A 9,529-nucleotide genomic window follows, 5' to 3' on the forward strand; every position below is an offset into this window, starting at 1 on the left:
ACAGGCTGCAGCTGGGGCTGGCGAGAGGGGCCGCGGCCGCCGGCCTCCCAGAGCGGACGGAGAGGGCGCCCTGGGAGAGGCGCGGGCAGAGCTGCCGCGGTGAGCCGGGCCCTGAAGGGAGGCGCAGCGCCTCCCGCCGGACGCATGGAGCACAGTCTCCGGCGAGGATGCACCGCCTGAGCGCGCGAGCGGCCGGGGTCCCGGGCGGACGTGACCGGTGCTGAGCAGAGGAACCCCCTTCCCCGACTTCGGACGGCGCTTTCGGGCGTAGGGATCGCCCTCACCGACAGCTCCCCTTCCCAGCCGAAGAAAAGCATCGGCCCCCAAGCGGGGGCGGGGGGGCCTTCCTCGGGCAATCTTTATCACCCCTGCATGGCCGCCGCGACCCGCAGATTGGAGCGTCGTGGCCTCTGAGACTTGGTGCCCTTCGCCTGCCTGGCTGACACAGTGAGTTCCGGGGGCACGGGGTTTTTGGATTGGAGCTGGGAGCAGCCTCTGGCAACCGGGCAATCTGGACCGGCCCTGAAGGGGGCCCTAGGTTGTGGAGCGCCCAGCGGCAGCAGGGCTTCTTGTCCGCCCCTGTCCTGCCCACATAACTTATATGGACAGGCTGGAGTGGAGGGGTGGGGACCCCTGGTGGGTATTCTGCTGGGCTTCGGCAGATGCCAGAGAGGGAAGGTCACCCCACCCATGGAGCTAACAAAGGTAGCTAGCTGCTCTGCCCCCTAGAAATTCCCGGGGAACTCTTGCAGTTCGTAGGGATTGATTGGGGGAACATCCAGGGTGAGCCAGCATGGAGGGTCTCCAGAGCAACCCTGGAGACCTTGAAGGGCCAGAGGTGTGGAGCCCCCAAACTTCTGTCTGAGGATCGTGTCCTCTGAGGCAAGACATTTGCGTCTCTATTGTTACAAATAACTCACCAAGACTGGCATGTCCCAGCGGGCTGCATGTGACATCACTGCCTGACCTCTGATGTCAGAGGGTTGTGGCCACAGCGCAGCTGGCCTTGAACCCAGAGCCAGAATGGCCAGAGCCGGATGTCCTCGGGTAGTAATGGAAGGTGAAGGCCATCGACTTCCATCCTTTTCCACTGCAATCTTATGACCTAAATCCCCAGTCACCACTCGAGGTGGGGGAGGGAGCCAGTGCCAGCTGTCCCCGCCGCCGCCGCCGAGGCCTCCTCCCCCTAAGGACAGGTGTTCCGGACTCTACCCTGCGTCTCCCGGGAGCCCCCAGCTCCCTGAAGGGCAGCCTCCCACTTGTAAGCAGGATGCTCTAAAGGAGGCCCCCGTGACCCCCACCCTGTACCCAGCCAGCAGCCGAACTTCCCGGGGTCCCCAGAGAAAAAGCAGGCTGCTTCTCTTGAAAATGGGAATGTGCTGCTCCCAGCCAGAGAGAGAGAGAGGAGCTGCGACCTTCCTGGTCGGTGTGTCTGCATGTCTGTGTGTGTGTCTGTCCAGGGGGACCCCCCGCCCCCTGCTGTTCAACCCCAAGGTGAGGGGCCTTGGCCCAGCTGGAACTCCTGCCTAAGCCACTCTCTTTCCGGTGTTTAAGATGATTTTGACAAGCCGGGTGATGGATGCTTATTAAGCAAACGCAGGGCCGGTTGGAGCCAAGGTCTGAATGTGTCCATCTCTGCCAGGGCCGGGGTGGGGGGGGTGGCGAGAACCCCCTCTCCCCACCACAGGCTCACAGCAGCCCTGTACAGGGCAGAGCCCAGAGAACTCCCGGGCCACGGCTTTGCCCATCCCAGCAATGACTGCCAGGATTAGATACGGGTGAAAACATCTACAGCCGAATTCCTGGGGACAGGAACGGTGGGGAGACCTGGCGTCATGGCTCCCACCGTGAGGGGACAGGTGAGAGGGAGGAGGAACCCGAGCCACGGGCATTTTGAGACGCCGGCCCCCGGTTTCTCCGTACAGACAGCATTTCCCATCCTCCTCCCCCCCCCCCCCCCGGGATTTTCTTGTAACAGGTCAATAAACACCAGGAGGGCTGCTTTGGGGGTCTGCTGTGGCGGTGGTATTTCCAGCTGAAACAGTTTCCTTAAACACAAAGCTTCCGCGGACAGCAGATTGGGGGTGGGTGGGGGGGGGAGGCTGCGGGTACAGGGCTGTTTGCACGGCCTCTCGACACTTCCCAGTTTAGAAACAAACTTGGAGTGCGCGCCAGAGATACACACACAGGCGGTTGGAGGCCCTCTGTGGAGTATTTACATTCCCTCAGCCAAGGCGGAGGGAAAGGCTGTCAGAGTTGGGCAACTCCTTCTGTTCCCTTCCGTCGGCGGCTCCCCGGGCTTGGCAGCGAGCGCCAGACGACAGGCAGGGGGAGTGCCAGTTTACCCGGCGTCGTCCTGAGTGCCAGGCATTTCGCAGCATCTCAGCACTGCTGCTCGGGGTGGCTCGTGCCGCCGTGACCCATTTTGCGGATGGGAAACCCGAGGCTCGAGCCAAGGAAGGGATGGTCTTTTTGTAGGTGCTCAGCCAGGCAGCTGCAGTGGGTGGACCTCAGTGGCCCTGGCTTTTACAATCTGCAGCAGGACCTTCCCAGACACACACACACACACACACACACACACACACACACACACACACCATATGACAGTCACAAGGGGAGGCACCCCTGCCCCGGGACGGGTTCCTGGGTGAGACGAGACCGGTCCAGCACAGTGGCAACTTCTGCCAGGCCTTGTGATCTTAGCCTGTGGCCCGCACCGGCTGGGTCCCTTTCTGTAGCCCTGGGAGGACGAGGAGGAGGAATGTGTAGCCTGAAACCCACCTGCCAGAGATAGTCAAGAAGCCAGCTCCCGTGTGTCGTCTGCTCGGCCCCCTGGGCTTGCTTAGAGGGGCCTGTGGTGGCCCTGGGTCACCCAGGGACCCCAGCCACCCAGAGCTGGCAGGCTCTGCTGGTGGCAGGCTCAAGACTGGGTGGAGCTCCTGGCCCAGCAGCAGGTGGGGCCATAGTGAAGAAGATGGGACATGAGCCCCCAAAGGGACAGACAGAAGAGCAGTCCCGGCTGTCCCAGAGGAGTGGTTCAGAGCCGTCTGAGGGTTGACTGGGGCAGGGTGGCCCGGATGTGCCTTGTATCCTGGAGTCTCAGGTGGGGCAGCCTCCACTTAAGGTTCCCTCCACGCCGGTGGAGCCTCCAGTCACCTGAGCTTTGGAGCCTGGCAGCTGGTCTGGACTAGGTCTAGGCCCTGCCTCGTTGCTTGATGTCTGTGATAAGAAACCTGAAGCTCCCCCAGAGAGGCTTACGGCAGAGAACCAGCCTCTGGGACGGTTGGGTCTGGGACTGAGTGGCTGTGTGACCCCGCTGCATGGCTTTGACTCGCTGAGGCTTGGTTTCCTCATCTGTGGAGAGCTCCAAGGGGCACCCACTTCCCAGGGGCGTGGTGGGGATTCCACGAGGGGCTGCTCCAGGCCACGGCCTACAGTAAGCATTGGATAAATGTAGTGTATCCCTGCTTATGAGGGTAATCTCCAGCTCTCCCAGGGTCTTGAAGCCCAAAGCAGAAGACCCAGTGCTGGGCTTGGGGGGGTCCCCTACCCTTCCAGCACCTCAGCAAGGGGGCCCCCACGTGGTGATGAGCCCACAGGGTGTGCTCAGCACACGTGGCTCCCATCTGAGTGCCAGGGGCCTCTGGGGCCTGGCCAGGGTGTCCTCCCCCAACCTCCCCCCTCCCGCCTGCCCACTGTGCCTTGCCAACCCTCCCCAGCCAGAGGAAGCAGGCAAGCAGCTCGTATTCATGAACCGTAATTCAATCAGGCAGCGATTCCTTGGGGCTGGGCGGGGGTGAGAACGAGGAGGCGCGCACAAAAGGGCCGCTTTATTACCTCCCGCGGGCCGGGAATTGCTGCTCTCCCCCAGCACCGGCCGGAGCCGCCTTCATTGTGTTAACCCATTTGCGTGTCAAGAGCTATTGTGCGCTTCCTCGCCGCCTGTGCGCTGCGGCCGGCCGAGGGAGGAGGGCTGCGCTGCCGGCCGGTCACCTCCGCGGGCGCCGCCCGCCGCCCTGATTGGTTGCTAAGCGATTTGCATCCAAGGTAATCACTTTTATCTCAGAAGGATGTCGACTATAATTATAAGCTACTGACATCTTTTGAAACCTGCTTAATGACTATTTTAGTCTGCCCGGGCTGGGGGTGGGGAGAGGGATTCTGCGAAGGGGTGGAGGCTGGGGGGGCGCGCCGGGCGGGGTGGGGGGGGTATGTGCGTGCATTCTTTCCACCTGGACCACTGATTGCTTAGTTGAGAAACAGCTGAGGGCCTACTGCGAGGCTCAAACAAAAGGCGAGCCGAGCCGGTGGCTGGTGGGACGCTCCTCCCGGTCCCTAGTGGAGTTGGTGCCATTTCAGAGATGGGGAAATAGAGGCCCCTGAGGAGCCAGATGACCCATAGATATCTCAGTCCCTCTCAGGTCCCCTAATCTCCTTCACTGGGGGACACTCGAGAGGATGCGTTCATGCCCGTGGTCACAGAGCCAGGGAGTGGCGGGTGATGGAGGGCGGTGGATTCCTGTAGTCAGGGTTGGGGGTGGGGACATGGGCAGTGAGGAGGGGTAATTGGACTTGCGAAGACACACAGTCTCGGTCTTGATGAGGGACTCCTGGTGTGCCCACTGTTGCTCGGGCCTCGGGGAGAAGAGGCCTTCAGATGTTTTGGGTAGGCGCAAGACTGGAGGGATCCCCAAGAGGGAAAGGCCGCAGCTGCTCAGGGAGGGCTTCCTGACAGAGGGGGCCGAGAATCTGCCCAGCCCAGGATGCGTGGGGGTGTGGCTGGCTGAGCGAGTACCCTTGGCATGGCCCGAAAAGGACAGCTTACCAGAGGGGAGTGTGGGACAAGGAGAGAGAAATTCACAAGGGTCTTGGGTGGGAGGGCATCATCTCAACATCCAAGCTAAGGGTCCCATGTGGTCCAAGGGAGGAAGGACTTCATCATGGCCTGGGAACTGGGGAGCTCAGCAGGGGCCTTGGGTCCTTAGGCCTGTCTAGGGTGGCCCTAAGTTTCTCTCATTGGGTATGTGTGTTCCCATCCAGATCAGTTTCCTGGTTGTTTATTGGCAATGGCAGTTCTCCTATGGGCTGTGGGTGGGAAAATGTTGTGTGTCCTGGACACTCCCTCAGGTCCTGGCCAGTCACCTCAGCTCTACAGATCAAGCCATTGCCCCAGTTCTAGCAGCTGTTTGGGGTCCCCCAGGAGCTCTTGTTATTGTATAGAGGCCCGGGGGACAATGGCCTGGGAGGTCAGGAGGTGAGGCCAGAGGCGTTGGCTGTGAACAGGCTCTAAGACGTGTAGACACAGAACTTAATGACCCAGGGTCTGTGGGGAGAGGGGCCTCCCTGGGAGGAAAGAGTCCCGCCATCAGCTGTCTGCTTCAGGATTCACTTCTGGCTCCGGCCGGCCGTCTGGCAGAGCCAAGGCCTAGCTTGGCACTGATCTGGAGGCAGAGGTAGCAGCTTCTCCAGGCCCATACACCCTCGCCATCTGTGTGACCACAGGCTCCTCATCTGTCAGGTGGGCCCAGAGTCTACCTGAGAGGAAGGCTGTGAGGTCTGGCTGAAATGCGAGCTGGTGGGTGGTGAATAGGAATGCCCATTGCTGCCCAGCCAGAGGGCTTCTCCGCTCCTGGCACTGGAGACAAAAAAGGTGGTGAGCGCTGAGGGCGAGGCTGGACTGGGCTGACTGCCACGATAGAGGGATTCACTGTGTGCGGTGGGTGCCAGCGAGCCAGGGGGTGAGATGGCCCCTGGTCCCTGCAGGCCTCAGCTCTCTCAAGGCATGTGGGGACTCGGGTAGAAACTTAGAGCAGGGTGGGCTCCCTGGAGGGGAAGGTCCTATTGCTTTCTGGTCCGCGACCCCCACCCCCCTTTTTGTTTTTCGAGACAGGGTTTCTCTGTAGCTTTGGAGCCTGTCCTGGATCTCACTCTGTAGACCAGGCTGGCCTCGAACTCACAGAGATCCGCCTGCCTCTGCCTCCCGAGTGCTGGGATTAAAGGCGGGCACCTCCACCGCCCGGCACGGTCCTTCCCCTTTTAACTCCTCTGTCGTAAGAATCACTGTTGACAACTGCTGTGTGCTAGACCCAGCTTCCTGCCATGGCCTTTGGAATCCTCTTTTAAGGCCCCTCTTGTCCCGCTAAGGGCACTTTTATCCCTGTTTAAGTGGAGAAGTGAGAGGCTCAGTGCAGTGAAGTCTCCAGCCAGGGCCACATGGCAGGTGAGCAGGGTCCTCTTCTGTAGAGGGCAGGACCGGGCAGGCTGTCCTAGGAAGATGCCCGAGCAGGAGCCCAGGGGCCTACTTTAGACCAGCCATCTCCACATTCTGCTCAACCTTGAGCAAGTTGCTCCCCTAGCTCAACCCAGACGCAAGCGCATCCCTTAAAATGTCAAGGATGTTCAGTCCTGTGGCAGGCCGGGCTCCCCTTCTGCCAGGGCGCCCTTGGCAGACATTGCCAATCAATCGCTGCCCCCTCTTCCCCTGCCTCGTTCTTTTCCTGACCTTGGGCTCCTTCCAGCGCTCTGGGCAGCCAGCGCCAATCAGTCACCAGGGCCTATGAGCTAAAACACGGCCAGGCTGTAATGAGCTCAGGGGTCCCTCTGCCGTCCGTGGTTCAGAGGGCCAGCGGATCACACCTGGAGATGGCGAGGGGCCTTCTTTGAGTCTAGGGGTTGTTCCAGAACGGTTGAAGTGTGGGGGTCAGTTACTGCGCGCCATACAAGTTCCAAAGCACCTGTAGCCTGGAATTTCTCCACAGTTAGTACTTAATGAGTTCTTCCCGGCACCCTCTGGTGCATCACCCCACAGGGCACCTGCATGCCTCTCTATACCTCTAGGAAGAGCTCGGCCCATTTCAAAGATGAGGAGGTTGACGCTCAGCACTGTTAAGCAGTATCGTGTGACACACTTCAAACCTGGGACCCAAAGGCCACAGCCCGGGAGTGTCAGGCCGATATGACAACCTCCTGAACAAGCTGCCATGTGTTCTGAAGCCTGAAGGGCTGAGAGGCAGTGTGTCAGGGACAGCGTGACAAGTGGGTGGGACTGTTTAGATGAAAGGGCCCTCAGGATGTGACTGGGAGGGGACTGGAAGGAGCCACATGCTGGCCTTGACATTTGGTGGCGGCAGCTTTGAGCAGAGAGGAGCCATGAGGTACCATCTCAGTATCTAGTACCCCTACCAATGAGGGTGCTGTGCTTGATACTACCTGCTTCCAGGCTACTAGAAGCTGTAGACAAGAGTGCCTAGTACACATCCAGGTAGGTTGAATGAATGCATGCGTGCTTACAGGGCAGAAATGCCCCCTCCCCACCCCCGAGCACCCAGGGGATCCAGCTGCTAGGTGGAGCGAGCCCAGAGTCCCCCTCTCCAGTAAAAGCTGGAACACCCAGGCCTGGCAGGGGAGTGGCCGGGGAGGGAGGAGGCTAAGCAGGTACCCGGGGCAGGGGCCCTCTCTGCCCTCCACAGCCCTGCCTGTCTCGGAGGCCTCTCCCCGACCTTCCGCGGCACAGTGTGCACCTGAGCAGCCTCGTTCAGAGGACAGTGTGGGCCTGGCACTGGGGAGGGCGGGGAGGGGGGGATGAAAGATGAAGGTTCGTGACCATTTTTTAACTCAATAAAGGGAGAGAGACAAGCTGCAGGCCGGAGATATAATTAGTCCGCGGCAGTGGCGCTTCCTTGATTTAGCTTCTGAGAGAACAAGACAAGGGTGTGATACCCAATTAGCAGTGACATCCAGCCGGAGCCTCAGTAGTTGAGATAGCAGCGAAGCTGTTTTTATGACTTTTCTCTCCCAGCGTGGAGCGGGCAGGGAAAGGTCCAGCAGGGCCTTATTTCTTTCATCATGGGACAATTATTAGTGATCTCAGGATGTCCCAACGCCAAATGAGGCATTCGTTAACCCAAACAACGGAGCATCGCAGGGCAGCAGCTGGAGCCGCCGTGGTCATCAACCCGCTCTAGGAGCCCAGGGGTAGCAGGAGGGAGCCCGTGGGAAGAGGCTGACCCATGCCAAGCCCACTAGTTTGGCAGAGCCGGCTCAGATCCTTGAGAGCGTCTTGGCACGTGCCTTGGTTTCCCTACCTGCCTCCCCTAAGTGGAGGCTGGACTCATTCCTCTGGGGACCAGAGTGAGTCGGTTCTGGCCTTTGGCAGCCCTTCCTGGCACCGTTTCCCATCCCTTCTGCCAACTGGGCTGCAGGCTCTGGCTCCTTGGCCCTGCACTTGCAAATTGGACTGCGGTTAAGGAACCCCCATCGTGGCGGGCGGCGGCGGCGGCACCTACCCTCCCGCCCCGTCGCGGGCCTCAGACCCGGTTTCTGGCAGGGCCTGACCGTGATTATTAGCCTCACTCTCCACCCCACCTGCAGTCCGGGCACCCAGCCCTAGCCAAGGCCCCACCCAGCTCTCTGGCTGTCCTGGTAAACGCCATGGGCTACCTAGAGAAAGAGCTGATGTGTCCCCCTGTCACTCCCTGTCCACCCAGCCATCCATCAGGTCCCAGTCCGCGGTCCCTGGGCTGCTGCCCATCCTGAGGAATCTTGCCTCGCCCCCACCCCACCCCCCACCGGTCCTGTCTGTCAGTGTGGAGCCCTCCACTCATGGTTCAGACGACTGACAAAATCCAGCCATGCAAAGTGGGAGTTTAATTGCAGACAGTTTTTACGGATCATGGGCCCATCTGTGCCACCATATGCAAAAGGGAAAAAAAATTCCCTCTTTTTTCTTTTTCTTTTCTTTTTTTTTTTAACTCTCTCTCCCCACAGCCATCCCAAACTAACTGAAAAATATTGTGAGAGGTTTTTGGCTAAAGCCAGTGCAGAAATTGGGGTTCATCTTGGGAACACTCTGCAGGGAGAACCTGGCAAGGCCAGTAGGGCTCAGCCAGCTGCTCCCAACCCCACTGGATTCTCTCACATCTCTGGGCCCCCGCATGTGCCATGGATGCCCTTCTCATATACCTGGCCGGGGGGGGGGGGGGGTTTCCATGACCTCTGGCCAGACTTAGCATGTAGCCATGTATGAGAGAGTGTCGGGTTTCTAGGAAGTGGAACCCTGGTCGTGGGGCTGACGCGGCATCACTGATTGCCACGTCCCCGATGCCCCTTGCCCTGATGCCCTGGCTGGCTGTGCATTTGAGTCCTTGCCAAGACAGAAGGGCAATCGGGGGAGGGGGGTGTCATCCCCAGATATGGCTTCCCCCAAGGGCGCGAGAGGCTGTTCTCGGCAACTTCTGAGAGGATTTACCTCTGACGCCGTCTGTTTAGGACTATTTCCCAGACTGACCGTAGTCTGTCTCTCCTTGTCTGTGCCTCAGTTTCTTCTGCTGTAGATGGGAGATAAGGATAGCAGATGTCCCTTGATCACGAGGCTCTGGGCCCTGTCCAGGAGGCCCTTCCAAGGCTCTTAGCACCGTCCCCTGATGCCTTCCCAGGCTCCTAATCGGGCATTTGATGGCTCTGGGAATTCATGAGTGAGTACCTGAGCACGTGATTGCAGGAACAAGCAGGCTCACACATGAGGGAGTGA

The 9,529-nt window shown here is 59.8% G+C and overlaps 1 protein-coding gene across 1 annotated transcript in view; it reads left to right on the forward strand.

Annotated features, from left to right (window-relative positions):
- The first annotated feature begins 380 nt into the window (after positions 1-380).
- Fam222a (family with sequence similarity 222 member A) overlaps positions 381-9,529 on the forward strand; it is a 47,754-nt gene continuing 38,605 nt past the window's right edge. The window contains exon 1 of the mRNA XM_028854773.2: positions 381-447. The gene's annotated coding sequence lies outside the window, so the exon portion shown is untranslated. The remainder of the gene's footprint in view (positions 448-9,529) is intronic.

This window comes from Peromyscus leucopus, chromosome 23 (genome assembly GCF_004664715.2).
Source record: "Peromyscus leucopus breed LL Stock chromosome 23, UCI_PerLeu_2.1, whole genome shotgun sequence".
Taxonomy (NCBI): Eukaryota; Metazoa; Chordata; class Mammalia; order Rodentia; family Cricetidae; genus Peromyscus; species Peromyscus leucopus.